The following is a 12,725-nucleotide window of genomic DNA, read 5'->3' as shown; positions in this document are numbered from 1 at the left end:
CCTATGATCAGCATGACGTGTCACAATAGCGCATCATCCCCTGTGCTTCCGCCTGCCCTTTGTGTGTTGCAACCTCACAACACTCACCTGATGTTCACTCCTCGGTGCCCAAAGACATTTGGGAGGCCTCCTTCATCTGGGGGACCGGTTCCAGGGGGAGGGTCACAACGTTCCGTGAATCCTCATCCTCATCCTGGAGCTGCTGGTCATCTGGGTTGTCATCCTGAAGCTGCAGCTGCTGCTGCCCAGGTGTCTCCATCCCAGACTCCACAACTGTCCCTGGAGACAGGGTTCCCCAACCCCCAGGACTTGGTCCAGTTCCTCACAGTATGCACAGTGCTGCGGTGCTTCCCCAGTGCGGGAACTGCACTCACGGGTCCTCACATACCCCTGCAGCAATTCCTTGACCTTGGCTCTGACTTGGTCTGGGGAGGGGGTAGGTGGCCTTTCTTTGCTAGGCCATTAACCATTTGGCCATAAATATCCACATTCCTCCACCTCGACTGCCGGGCCTGCAGAGACTCCTCCTTAGACCACAGCTTTATCTCTGGCCTGGACCATGAGAGTACCCAGCACTTGCTGCCACTTGCTTGGTCCTGTGATGTGTTCCTGGAAGGGCCAGAGGGGTCTCTGGGGGCTTGTGCCTGTGACATGGCTCTCTAAGAGGCTGGAAGCGCTCCACTTAGCCGAACGGCCAAGAAACACTTTATGACAAAAAACATGAGGGTAGCTCTTGGTCTGTATCCCTGTGCCACACAGAGGCTATGTCTACTCTCGCGGCTTCTTGCGTGAGTAATATGCAAATGAGGCTAAGCTTGGAATATCGCTGAGCCTCATTTGCATACCTAATGAGCCACCATTTTTTTCAGAAGAGGCTCTTGTGCAAGAAGGAGCATCTACACTGCCCATTCTTGCACAAGAAAAACCCTCTTGAGCAATGCTGTTACACCTGTTACTTGACAGGAAGAACGGCATTTCGCAAGAAGGGTTTTCTTGCGCAAGAAGGGGCAGTGTAGACGCTCCTTCTTGAGCAAGAGCCTTTTCTGAAAAAAATGGTGGCTCATTCGGTATGCAAATGAGGCTCAGCGATATTCCATGCTTAGCTTCATTTGCATATTACTCGCGCAAGAAGCCACAAGTGTAGATTTAGCCACAGTGTCTGACAGCCACTTCCCGGCCTCTCCCTTTGCTGCTCTTGAGCTTAGCCCAAGAGCCAAGAAGCTGTACTCGCCCACACAGAAACCTCTGCTACTCCTATGCCACCCAATCCCTCACACCACAGAGAGCCACAGGGCTGTTTCTGCCCCAACATCACACCCCTTTCTCCCTCCCCACGATTTTAGCCAATCGGGCAAGAAGTTATGCTTTACCCCAGACCACATGGGCACCCTTTCGCCTCAAGTGCGCGTCATGGCAGATATGGACTTTCCTCACTAATTTTCACAGATGTGCTCAGCACAGGCATTGGTGGTATAGTGGTGAGCATAGCTGCCTTCCAGGCAGTTGACGTGGGTTTGATTCCCAGCCAATGCAATGTGGTGAAGTAGGAACATGATTCTCTGCAGAGGTTCTACTTTAACCATGGGGGGAAGGCCCAAGTGGGTCCTGCTGCCTCTCATCTTGGCCCCTACAGCTGACACCTAATGGGGACCCCCCTTGGGCTCTCAGGTTGGCCTCTGCTCTCCTGGCTTCCCCTTCATTGCTCAAAACTCTCTGTTGTGCTCCAGCTGTGCTGCTTTCAGGGCAAATCCCTTGTTAGGACCAATCACAATCTGGGGTCAGTGAGGGTCCCTCCCACCTGAGATGTGTGTTACACAAAAGTCTCTTGTTCCCTGCCCAGTTCTCAATAAGGGATGTAGAAACCAAATTCCATGGGGGTGCAGTGGTAGAGTGTTTGACAGCAGATCAAGTACCTCTTGGTTCAACCCCCCAAGTGGCCCCTTGGAAAAAATTCCTTCAGGTGAAAATGTTTTCCTTTCCAGTCCTATCACACTCTGACTTTACATTGCTTGAGGTTCTTGACATTAATAAGAACCCTTAATTCAGAGCTACTCAACTTTGGAAGCCCCGGAGGCCACAATGAATGGCATTTAACCATGATGGGCAGGGAAGGTGACCCTAGCTGGTGTATTCCAGGAGCTGTGACTGGAGGGATCACTTAATAACTGTCTGTCCTGAGGATTTCCTCAGGACAATGAAATTGGCTGCTGTTGTGAGACAGGATCCTGGGCTAGTTGAACAACTGGCATGGCCCAGTCTGGCTGTTCTGATGTTCTGTTTGGCTGTTCTTGTCCCCTCTGGGCAAGGGAGAATGGACCATCCCCCCATCCTGAAGTGGACAGAAAATAGCCTGTGAAAGGCTAGTGTGGGTGAGCAAAAAGGTATACTTCTTGGCTGTGTCTACACTGGGCCACTTATTCTGGAAAATCAGACGCTTTTCCAGAATAAACTGCGAGCTGTCTACACTGGCCCTTGAATTTCCGGAAAAGCAATGATGCTCTACTGTACAAAATCAGCCACTATTCCGGAAAAACTATTCTGCTCCCGCTCGGGCATAAGTCCTTATTCCGGAACACTGCTCCGGAAAAGGGCCAGTGTAGACAGCCCAGTAGTCTTTTCTGGAAAAAAGCCCTGATTGCGAAAATGGCGATCGGGGCTCTTTTCCGGAAAAGCGCGTCAACATTGGCCACAGACGCTTTTCCGGAAAAAGGGCTTTTCCAGAAAAGCAGCCTGCCAATGTAGACGCTCCTTTTCCGGAAAAACTGAAAACGGAATAGTATTCCGTTTTAAGCATTTCCGGAAATTCATGCCAGTGTAGATGCAGCCCTTGTGTCCCTGGTGGTCTAGTGGTTAGGCTACAGCACTCTCCCTGCTGTGGCCTGGATTTGATTCCCAGTCAGGGAAACCAGCCTGATGTTTCACATAGACACTGCCTAGGCATTTTTCTAACCTCACTGCCACATGTTACAGCAGCTGTGACCCAAGAGGTGACTTCAGGCTCCCTCTTCCTCGCTGCTAAGACAACACTTGCCATTTTCAGAAGGGGCAGAGCTGGGTGACTAACTGCCCCTACCCTCTCTTGCATGGGCAGCGCTACAGGAAGCTCCGTGGCGCACACAGAACTAGCCCAGCGTGCAGTCAGGTAGGCACAAGATCCATTGGTTCAGTTTTGTTATTGAAGGAGACAACACAGAACTGGCTGCAGCCCCCACTCAGTAACCTGGGGAAATGACCCACCAGGCCTGGGCCCCTCGGAGAGGCAACAATTCCCCACTGGCCAGGGCAGAGCCTCCCTCTTACATGTCCATGGAGTCTTCCCTTCCTCCCCCCCACCCTGCACCCAGGTACTGCCTCTTCCCTTTACTCGGCTCTCTCTGCTCGGTGCTGCCAGGGAGGGGCCTCACTGCGAGAGCCACCTGGGCAGGTTCCTGCCACAGAGACACGTCCCAGAGCAGGACGGATGCTCAGACCAACGCTGAGTGTTGCTCAGCGCTAGGGTGAGACAGGGAAGGACAAAAGGGTCTAAAGGCACCTGCAGCCTTTCAGAACAGCCCCTGGCCCCACCTGCAAATTCCAGCCTTTCCCTCCACCCTCCCTGGGCTCCCCTGGGCACTGCCTGGACTCAGGCCTTCCCGGTGCCAGCCTAAGGGCTCTGGGGAGACATGGCAGCTATGGGGCTGGGCTGTTGCACAGCTTAGAGCAGGGGTGGGCAATGAGTTTTCAAGGAGAACCACTCCCAGGGCTGCACTTTTCCATGCTATTAACGGAGGAGGTGGGGGTCTGGGATGCAGGTTGGTGCAGACAGGAGCTTGGGGCAGAGGACTGGGGTGCAGGAACGGTTGCAGCATGTTGGGTTGTGACCTAGGGCACAGGATTGGAGTGCAGGATTTGGGAGGGGTGTGGGTTCAGGAGGGGGGCAGAAAGTTTGGTTTACGTGGGGTACCAGTGGCTTGAGGGAAGGGAGGCTCTGGCTGGGAGACTTACCTGGCTCACTCCCGGCCAGCAGCTCAGCACATTTCTCAGGCAGCCTGCCCTGCCCCCACACAGGCTGCAGGGGCCATGTGGGTTGGTGAATAAGAGCCTGAGTGGAGGGGGGATGGTGCTTCATGTGGCCTGAAACCAGCCAATGGGATTGTGCAGTTGGGAGCATGTTAGACTGAAGATCTGAAAGTCCGTGGTTCAATCCCAGGCTTTGGCATGTGTTAATAGTGGCTAATAACCCCAAGTTAATGGCTTTGCTTAGAGCTGTCATTGCAAGCTACTCTGTAGGAGGACAGTTGAGCTATAGCCTGGGTATCTATCCTGCCAGGGGGAAGGTACAAGGGCTACACTTGCAGGAAATCAGGTGGCCTCCTAAGAAACACTCCCCTGTTGGCCTGGCTGGAAGATGGCACCACATGAGCATGTTGCTAGCACTGATGTGCCCCCCTGGGCTTGATGAGTGCTAGAGATGTCAGGCAGCTCTGTCTTCCCAGCCTGGGGCTGTCTGTCTAGGCCATGAACTCACATACATTGGCCCCTCCCTTTCTAGGGCAGGGCTCCTGCTGTTCCTTGGTTTACTCAGCCTGGAGTTGGGCTTATCCCAAGCAGCAGGAGCTGTGTTTACCTGGGGAGCCACAAATCAGAGCAGAACTCCCAGTTTCTGCTTGGCTTTGAACCAGGAGCCTTTTGCACATTAAACAAACACGATAACCACTACCCCACAGAAACATGCTTGTAGGCTTTTTCTGTACATAAACTTGGACAAATATTCTGTTACTAATTCTTTGGCCAAGGCAGAGCAAGGGAACAAGACCCCCCCCCCCCAATACTTCTCTAGACCCTTTCCTCCCAACACAGGGCGGGGGGGGGAGGGGGCTGTGTGCCTTGGGAGGAGTGACCCACATCATATCCTCAACATTTCTGCCCTTCATGGATAGACCTTTGGGGGCAGGCTCAGATGCTCCATCCTCTCAACTCCTATCATCCACTGGAGCAGGGCAGCCCCCAGGGGTAGGGCTGAGCCATAGGGTGCTGGGCAAGGGGCAGAGACTGCAGGAGCTGAGAGTTTCCCTAGAGCTCAGGGACCCATAATGAGGCACCAGGACCCGTCTCTCTCTCGGAAAGGCGCAGAAAGGGATTGACTGGGGATAGGGAGAGTGGCTGTCCGGTTGTGCAGCTTGTTGCCTGGTTAGGAGTGTGGCCAAAACTCAGATCTCGCTATGAGCAGGACTTGAACCTGCACAGGGAAACCCTATTGGATTTCTAGTCCAACACCTTAATCACTCAGCCATCACAGCTGCAAGCGCAGTAGTGCCCTGGGGCCAGAGAAACTGGTAAATAATCCCAGTGCCCAGGCCTGATGGCACCTGCCCCACAGAATTCACACAGCAAACCTGGCTCCCTGAGCACAGGAGGAGCTTGGGGGCTCCTTGCTGGGCCATGTGGTGAAGCATCAAACCAGCCCCCTCCTATGGGCCTGTGAGTGTTGCTGTCCCTGCTGAACAGACAGGGCCATGGAGGCAGAGAGAGGTTCACTGAATGGGCCAAGGTCACCCCGCGAGTTAGAGCCCAGCTCTGCCCCCAGCTCCCTGCCCCGCCCACGGACGTGCTGACTCCCTTGCTGCCAGGGGCTGTTTGCATTGGCCTCTTTTATTTACTTTTCTGCTGTGAGACATTGGGACAATTGGCCAGGGCGTCCCGCAGTTGCCATCTTCCTCTGTGCAGGTGCTGTCCAGAGCCCCGACTAGCAAACGCTGACACTGCTGTTAGGTCCAGACCAGAGGGGAGTGTTTAAGGGTTATTTCGGAAGAAGGGTTTTCTCCCAAAATAACTGCATCTAAACAGTGTTTTTTATTTCATAATAAAGTATTTTTAAACAGCGCCCATCCATGATTATGCAAATGCAGCACGGGATATTTAAATCCCAATTTAATTTACAATTTCAAATGTCTCCATTAGCATCACTCTCCTGAAGGAGACTGCAAGTGTAGACATGTCCTGTGTGCTGCAACCTCCCAGCACTCACCGGATGTTCCCTCCCCGCTGCCTGAAGATGTTTGGGAGTCCTCCTGTGTCTCCTGGCGCTGCAGGTCAGCAGCGTTGTCATCCTGAAGCTGCAGCTGCTGCTGCCCAGGTGTCTCCATCCCAGACTCCACAACTATCCTTGGAGACAGGGGCTCCTCACACCCCTGGATTCGGTCCAGTTCCTCACAGTATGCACAGTGCTGCGGTGCTTCCCCACAGCAGGACCTGCCCTCACGGGCCCTCACATACCCCTCCCGCAATTCGTTGACCTTGGGTCTGGCTTGGTCTAGTATGCAGGAGGGGGGAAGCAGCCTTTCTTTGTAAGGGCAACAGCCATTGGGCCATATGTTAGATAATTTCATGGAGGTTAGGTCCATAAAAGGCTATTAGCCAGGGGATAGAAATGGTGTCCTTGGCCTCTGTTTGTCAGAGGCTGTAGACGGATGGCATGAGACAAATTGCTTGATCGTTGTCTTTGGTTCACCCCCTCTGGGGCACCTGGTGCTGGCCACTGTCGGCAGACAGGCTACTGGGCTAGACGGACCTTTGGTCTGACCCAGTACGGCCGTTCTGATGTTTTTATGTTCATAAATGTGCACATTCCTCCGCCTGGACTGCCGGGCCTGCAGAGACTCCCCCTCAGATCACAGCTCCAAGAGGGTTTTTATCTCTGGCCCAGACAATGACAGTGGCCATGTTTCTGCCCCTTGCTTGGTCCTGTGACCAGGGCCAGATTAAGGCCTGGGCTAGCCGGGCAGCCGTCCTTTATAGCTGCCATCAGGCGCTGCGTGCCCGGCTCCCGGATTGTGGGCTGCAGTAGCTCCCAGCAGCCACCCAGCAGCGGCTGCCCGGGGTGGGGGGGGACATGCTTGGTAGCCGGGCTGGGTCAGGCACGTTCATCCTGCTGCCACCAGCTCCGCGTATGCGCCCTCCCCCAACCCGGGGCGCAATTGAACTGTCAGCCCGGGGCACCGGAATGGTGCAGTCCGGCCCTGCCTGTGATGTGTCCCTGGAGGGGTCTCTGGTGCTTGTGCCTGTGACATGGCTCTCCGGAAGGCAGAAGTGCTCCATCTTAGCCAAAGGACCCAGAAACAACACTTTATGGCAAAAAACACAAGGACGGCTCTTGGTCCTCATCCCCGGGCGACACAGAGTATTCAGAAGCCACTTCCCCACCTCTCCCTTGGCTGCTCTAGAGCTTAGCCCAAAGTCTGATAAACTCTACTCTCCCACCCAACAACCCCTGGGACTCCTCTCCCACCCAGTTCCTCACACCACGGAGAGTGCAGGGCAACCACTAGCCCAGCATCACCACTTCTGGTCTTTGCCTAATGGCCAAGAAGTTATGCTTTACCCAAACCACACAGGCACCCTCTTGCCTCTGGCTAGCCGCATGGCAGACATTGCCTTGCCTCACTAATTTTCCTAGCAGCTTTGCAAGCAGGCATTGGTGGTATAGTGGTAAGCATAGCTGCCTTCCAAGCAGTTGACTGGGGTTCGATTCCCAGCCAATGCACTGTAAAGAAGGATCATCAAAGTTCCTTCCTGAGGTTTTTTCACTTGAACCCTACATAAACAGGTCCTGCAGCTGTGGGCTGGCTCCCTCTCACCCTCTCCAAGAGCATGCACAGTAATATGGTTCTTCCCTCACATACCCCTGCCGCAATTCCTTGACCTTGGCTCTGACTTGGTCTAGGATGCGGGGGTAGAAAGGAGGTGGCCTTTCTTTGCTTGGCCATTCAGCCACAAATGTCCGCATTCCTCCACCTGGACTGCAGGGCCTGCAGAGACTCCTCCTCGGACCACAGCTCCAAGAGGGTCTTTAGCTGTGGCCCAGAACATGACAGTGCCTGGCATTTGCTGCCTCTTGCTTGATTTGATTCCCAGCCAATGCAAGGTGGGAAGGGAACAGGAAACCTCCTGGGGGAGATCTTATTTAACCCTGAACAACAGGCACAAGTGGGTCCCACAGCCAAGGGCTCCCTCTCACTGCTTTTCGTGGGGAACAGCTCAAACAAAACTAATTTGGCTATTGTGGGGTCTGCATGGGCTTGTATCTGTGACCTGGGCATTATTAGTGTCAAGTTCTAAATAGCTGAGCCAGCAGGCCCATGAGTAGCCCCACAATAGAGGGAAGAGAAGAGTTTTGCCTGCTATTGGGGAAAGCAGGCCAGGCCAAGGGCCTTTTAGCCACTGGGTCTGTGCAGGCTGGAGCCTTCTCCTACCAGTTCTCTGGCCTGTTTCCTGAAAAGCCTCAGCCTCTTGCCTGTTTCTGCTTCCCTGTCCATAGCAGGCAGCTAAAGGGAGGTGGAACAGTCACCACAGCAAACAACTCTGTGGCCAGCATAGGGCTTGAACGCATGATTTTAGCATTATCAGCACCATGCTCTAACCAACTTAGCTAGCCAGCCAACCAGAACACGGCTCACAAATGGCCCTTTCAGAAAGGCGCCTCCAGCAGCTGAAATCTGTCTCTGCAGCTGCCAAGGGCTCTTCTCTGATAGGGACACTAGTGACTCACTATGATGTGGGCTGGCTCAACCAGCTGGTTTGAGGTTTGGTCAAGGTGGCTGGCAGTCGATATGGCACACTGAGACTTAGGGCAAAGAGGCAGCCGGAATCTCTTGCTGCCAGCACCTTGCCTTCCAGCTTCTTCCCTGCCAGCAGCAGCCTCAGCCCCTTTCGGCCCCTGGGTCAGCCCAGGAAGGGAGGCGGGAATGGGGCCAAGTAGCAAGTCAGGCTGAGGGGGCAGGCAAAGCTCGTCTTGCCCTGCAGGACCAATGGCAACAGCTTCTCTCTTGTGCACTGCTGAGGAGAAAAACACCCTGAGTAGGACCATAAAGACCAATTTAAAAGAGAATTTAGAGGAGGGCACGAAGGGGGCAAGACTCAGAGCCTGGCAGCTTCTGGGACACAGGAGAGGCCTCCCCTGGCCACCCATGGAACTGCTGGTTCAGGAAAAGGCTGATTGGGGAGGAGAATTGGGAAGAAGGAAACCACAAGCCTGGAGCAGGTGCAGAGGCTGCTGTGACTGGCACTGGCAAGGCAGGGCTCTGACTGCAATTGCTGGGGCAGGAGAGCCAGCACCACACACCCTTGTGATTCACTGGGGGTGTCTGTGCTCAGAGAGCCTGAGGGTGCAACCTCTGCAGCTCCTGCAGCCATGGAGAGTGAGGGTCTGTGGGCATCAGGTGCTTCTCTCTTGTGGTTTCCTTCTTTCCAACACTCCTCCAATCAGCCTGTTCCTGAATCAGCAGTTCTATGGGTGGCCAGGGGAGGCCTCTTCTCTGTCCCAGAAGGACCTGGGAAAATGTGAGCAATGGCTGCAATAAGGTACCACTGGGAGTTGAACCCAAGCTTTTCGGTTTACAAGGTAAGTGCTTCAGCCAGCTGAACCATAGTGCCCTCCTCAGGTTGTTGGCTGAAACTGCTCTACTCTATGGTCCCAGACAACACCTTTGACTCTCAAAGTGCAGCAATTTCCTTTCAGCCCTGGCAGTGTCTGCAGCTGAGTTGCACAAAGGAAGATACAAGATCCCTGGTGGGGTCTTTGCCGGATGAACGTGCCTGAGGAAAGACACTGGAAGCGCAACAGACACACAAAAGGGGACGAGGGACAGTTTGAGTCACACACACGGCAGGTGGCGCAGCACAGCCAGGGACCTTATCCACTCACAGAGCTTCACAGCTTCTCCACCCCCCAAACCCCACCAGGCAAACTGCCCCACGGGCCTTGCCCGCACCATGCTCAGGGCCTGGGGATTTTCTGTCCATTTGCCAGACCAAATAACAAGCCCCACTGCTCTGGAGTCTCTGCCTCTCATGGGCCTTCTCATCCTCAGGCTCCACTTTGTCTCTAGACAGATGCTGCTCTGCCTGTCACTCGTGGGCCTTCTAGGGCAAAATGTGCCCCTTTGTTCTGACTTTGGATAGCTGCATCTTACACCAGCATTTGCTAGTGAGGGGTGTGAACAGCTTCTGTAGAGAGGGAAACAACCACTGTAGAGCAAACTTGCCAACTGTCTCTCAGAGGGGAAGAAAGGAAGAAGATAAGCTCTTTGTCAGTGACAGAGAACTGTCACCACAGGTGGGATTTGAACCTACAACCCCTGGCTTAGAAAGCCCATGCCTTGTCCATTAGGCCACTGGGGCATACAGAAAGCCATCACAAGGACAGAAATTCACCCTTCTAAATGTCCCTTCTTCAACTTTTAGCTCCTGATTAAGCCCCTTTTGAAGAAGCCAGATACACAGGAAGGGCTGATCACACCCCTATGAAAATCAGCTTTCCATGGGTCCTAGCAATGTGGCCCCCTGAGCAGCCTCTGATGTTCCCTGCTTGAGCCCCAGAACCAGCCCTGAGTGACGGGGCAGAGGGGGAGCAGCTCACACATGCCAAGGGGCTGGCCAGGGGCAGGATATGAGCCTGAAAGGAAGCAGTGACATCACAAGGGCCTTGTGCAGCCCCTCAGCTCGTTGGTTGGGAGGCAGTGACCTCACAGAGGGTCCATGGCAACGGCCAGGTGGGACAGGCTGCAGGGCTGGGGCATCTCAGAGACCCCCATGGCCTGGCTGCCTGGAATCTCCTTTGTGAGGTTTCCCCTTGAGGGCAGAAGGGATTGAGGGTCCCATCTGGGAGTGTCTCTGTGGAGATTTCCCCTTTCCCCAGGCTGCAGTGGGAGGGGCTGGGGCAGGCAGGGTACAGGAGGGGCTGGCACTGAACTTCTGGGAGATGCAAGAGAGAGGGCTGCAAACACATTGTGAGAATGGGATTTGAACAGTCTATCACCTTAATCACCTCTCAGGTGCAAGGGTTTGTTTCAAACCACCTGAAGTCAGTGCTTCAGGGAACCTTTGTGCCACTTGCTGACTGGCCAGGGACACCCAGAGCTGGAAGGTTTTGCCTTTTCACAATGTTCCCTGGATTGTTATACAAAGCTCAGTGCTGGTAACAAACCCAAACACCCCCTGGCTACATCTGCCCTGCAGGCTTCTTGCTCAAGAACTGTTTTCTGCAAAAGGTCTTGTGCAACAGTGTGTCCACACTGCCATGTGCTTTTGCACAAGAGAAGTACATTTCTGCAAGAGCTCCCATGGCAGTGTGGACGCTCTCCTGCGCAGGAAAGCTCTGATGGGCATTTTAGCTATAGGGCTTTCTTGAGCAAGAAACCCTTGTTGCCTGTTCACACTGCCTCCTTGTGGATGAGTGATTGCACAAGAGGGCTTATTCCTCGTGGGGAGAGGAATAACTTCTGTGCAAGAAGCCCTGTTGTCTGATGCTGAAGTATAAATTTACTATATATTTACTTGAGCAAAAATGTGCCTGCAGTGTAGACACTCTGCAAGATTTTGGGCAAGAACAGCTGCTCTTGCACAAAAAGCCTGCAGTATAGACGTAGCCCTGCACTGTAGACACAGTCTGAGAGAGACGAGGAAAGGAAGTGGCCAGAGCCTCCCCCCAGCAGGCTGGTCCTCAACAGGACGGGCACGTCTACACAGCACCCTCACCTCGAAGTAAGCTGTGCAATGTGAGCGGCTGCCAGGGCCCCCAGGGGAAGGTCTGTGAGGAGTTTCCAAGGCAACAACAACAACAACAAAGTTTCATAATCTACACTCATCTGTCTCTGGAGGGATGAGAAATGCAGGGCCCAGGTGCAGGGAGCCGGGTCACATTCTCCTGCCTGACAATCTCAGTCCTGGCTGAAGCCTGGTTGCCAAGAGAAGAGGCCAATGCAAACTGCCCCATGGTAGCAAGGGAGTCAGTGCGTGGAGCAGGGAGCTGGGGGCAGAGCTGTGCTCTAACTCACTAGGGGTGTGTCCCATAGCTCAGAATAAGCGATACAATTGTGTAGCTTATTTCAAGTCAATTTTGAAATAGCTTATTTTGTAATTTGGTGCTGGCTACACAGCACTTAGTTCCAAATAAATCGCTATTGCGAAATGTCCCTCACTCCTCCTGCCATGAGGTTTGCAGGGACGTCGGAATAGCAAGCCCGTTATGGTTTGAAACAAGGGGCTTGCTCTTAAGACACATCTGTGTGATAGGAGCACCATGTTCTAAACCTCCAAGCTAGCAGGCCCACAGGTGTCAGTCTCACAAGCAGCCCTTTCGGAAAGGAGCCTCGGGCAGCCGCAGGGATGTTGAGGGCTCTGGAACAAGATAGGTGAGGCATTTGCAGGCAGGGGAATCAGCTCGAGTGGTAGAGCGCTTGTTTAGCATGCACGAAGCAGTGGGGTTGCTGACTCTATTCTCCAAGTGCAGCTCAATTCTTAGCCCTTATTTTCACTGGGGGGGCTCAGTGGCCCCCTCCCTCTTTCTACCTGCTCTCCCAAAAGAGACAGATCTGGCTCCCCTTTCTTTTCCCCCAGCAATTGCCATGCTGCAAAGCAGAGGTGGAGATATCAAGCTCAGCAACTCATCAGGCTCTGTAGTGCAATGGAAAGCATATTGGACTTCTAAGTTACAGAAAACTGTTGTAAGCATAGCTAGACATTCAAAGGTTGTGGGTTCAAGTCCCACTAGAGTCACTTTAGCTGCATCCTCATTTCCAAGGCAGCTTTTATAGACCAGCAATCCTTAGGTTGACACAGGGGTGGGCTTGAATGCAGGCAGTTCCCAGCAGCAGGCCTGGCCCAGGTGGGGCGAGCATTGTTGGCCTGCACCACAGGGATGCAGGTGAGAAGGTGCTGCGGGAGCCGGGCTGCCCCTTAAATCTGCC

General features: G+C 53.8%; 3 non-coding genes across 3 annotated transcripts; 2 read left to right on the top strand and 1 right to left on the bottom strand.

Annotated features, from left to right (window-relative positions):
* Window positions 1–5,197: 5,197 nt before the first annotated feature.
* TRNAS-AGA (transfer RNA serine (anticodon AGA)) lies at window positions 5,198–5,279 on the bottom strand. The gene has a single exon. It is a non-coding gene; the product is annotated as a tRNA-Ser (tRNA).
* Window positions 5,280–7,450: 2,171 nt separating this feature from the next.
* TRNAG-UCC (transfer RNA glycine (anticodon UCC)) lies at window positions 7,451–7,522 on the top strand. Its single transcript has one exon. It is a non-coding gene; the product is annotated as a tRNA-Gly (tRNA).
* Window positions 7,523–12,428: 4,906 nt separating this feature from the next.
* Window positions 12,429–12,534, top strand: TRNAR-UCU (transfer RNA arginine (anticodon UCU)). The gene is made up of 2 exons: window positions 12,429–12,465; window positions 12,499–12,534. It is a non-coding gene; the product is annotated as a tRNA-Arg (tRNA).
* Window positions 12,535–12,725: the final 191 nt, after the last annotated feature.

The sequence above is a fragment of the Pelodiscus sinensis genome, chromosome 31 (assembly GCF_049634645.1).
Source record: "Pelodiscus sinensis isolate JC-2024 chromosome 31, ASM4963464v1, whole genome shotgun sequence".
Lineage (NCBI taxonomy): Eukaryota > Metazoa > Chordata > Testudines > Trionychidae > Pelodiscus > Pelodiscus sinensis.
The sequence above is the reverse complement of the archived record's forward strand: the minus strand, read 5'-3'. Positions and strand labels throughout refer to the sequence as shown.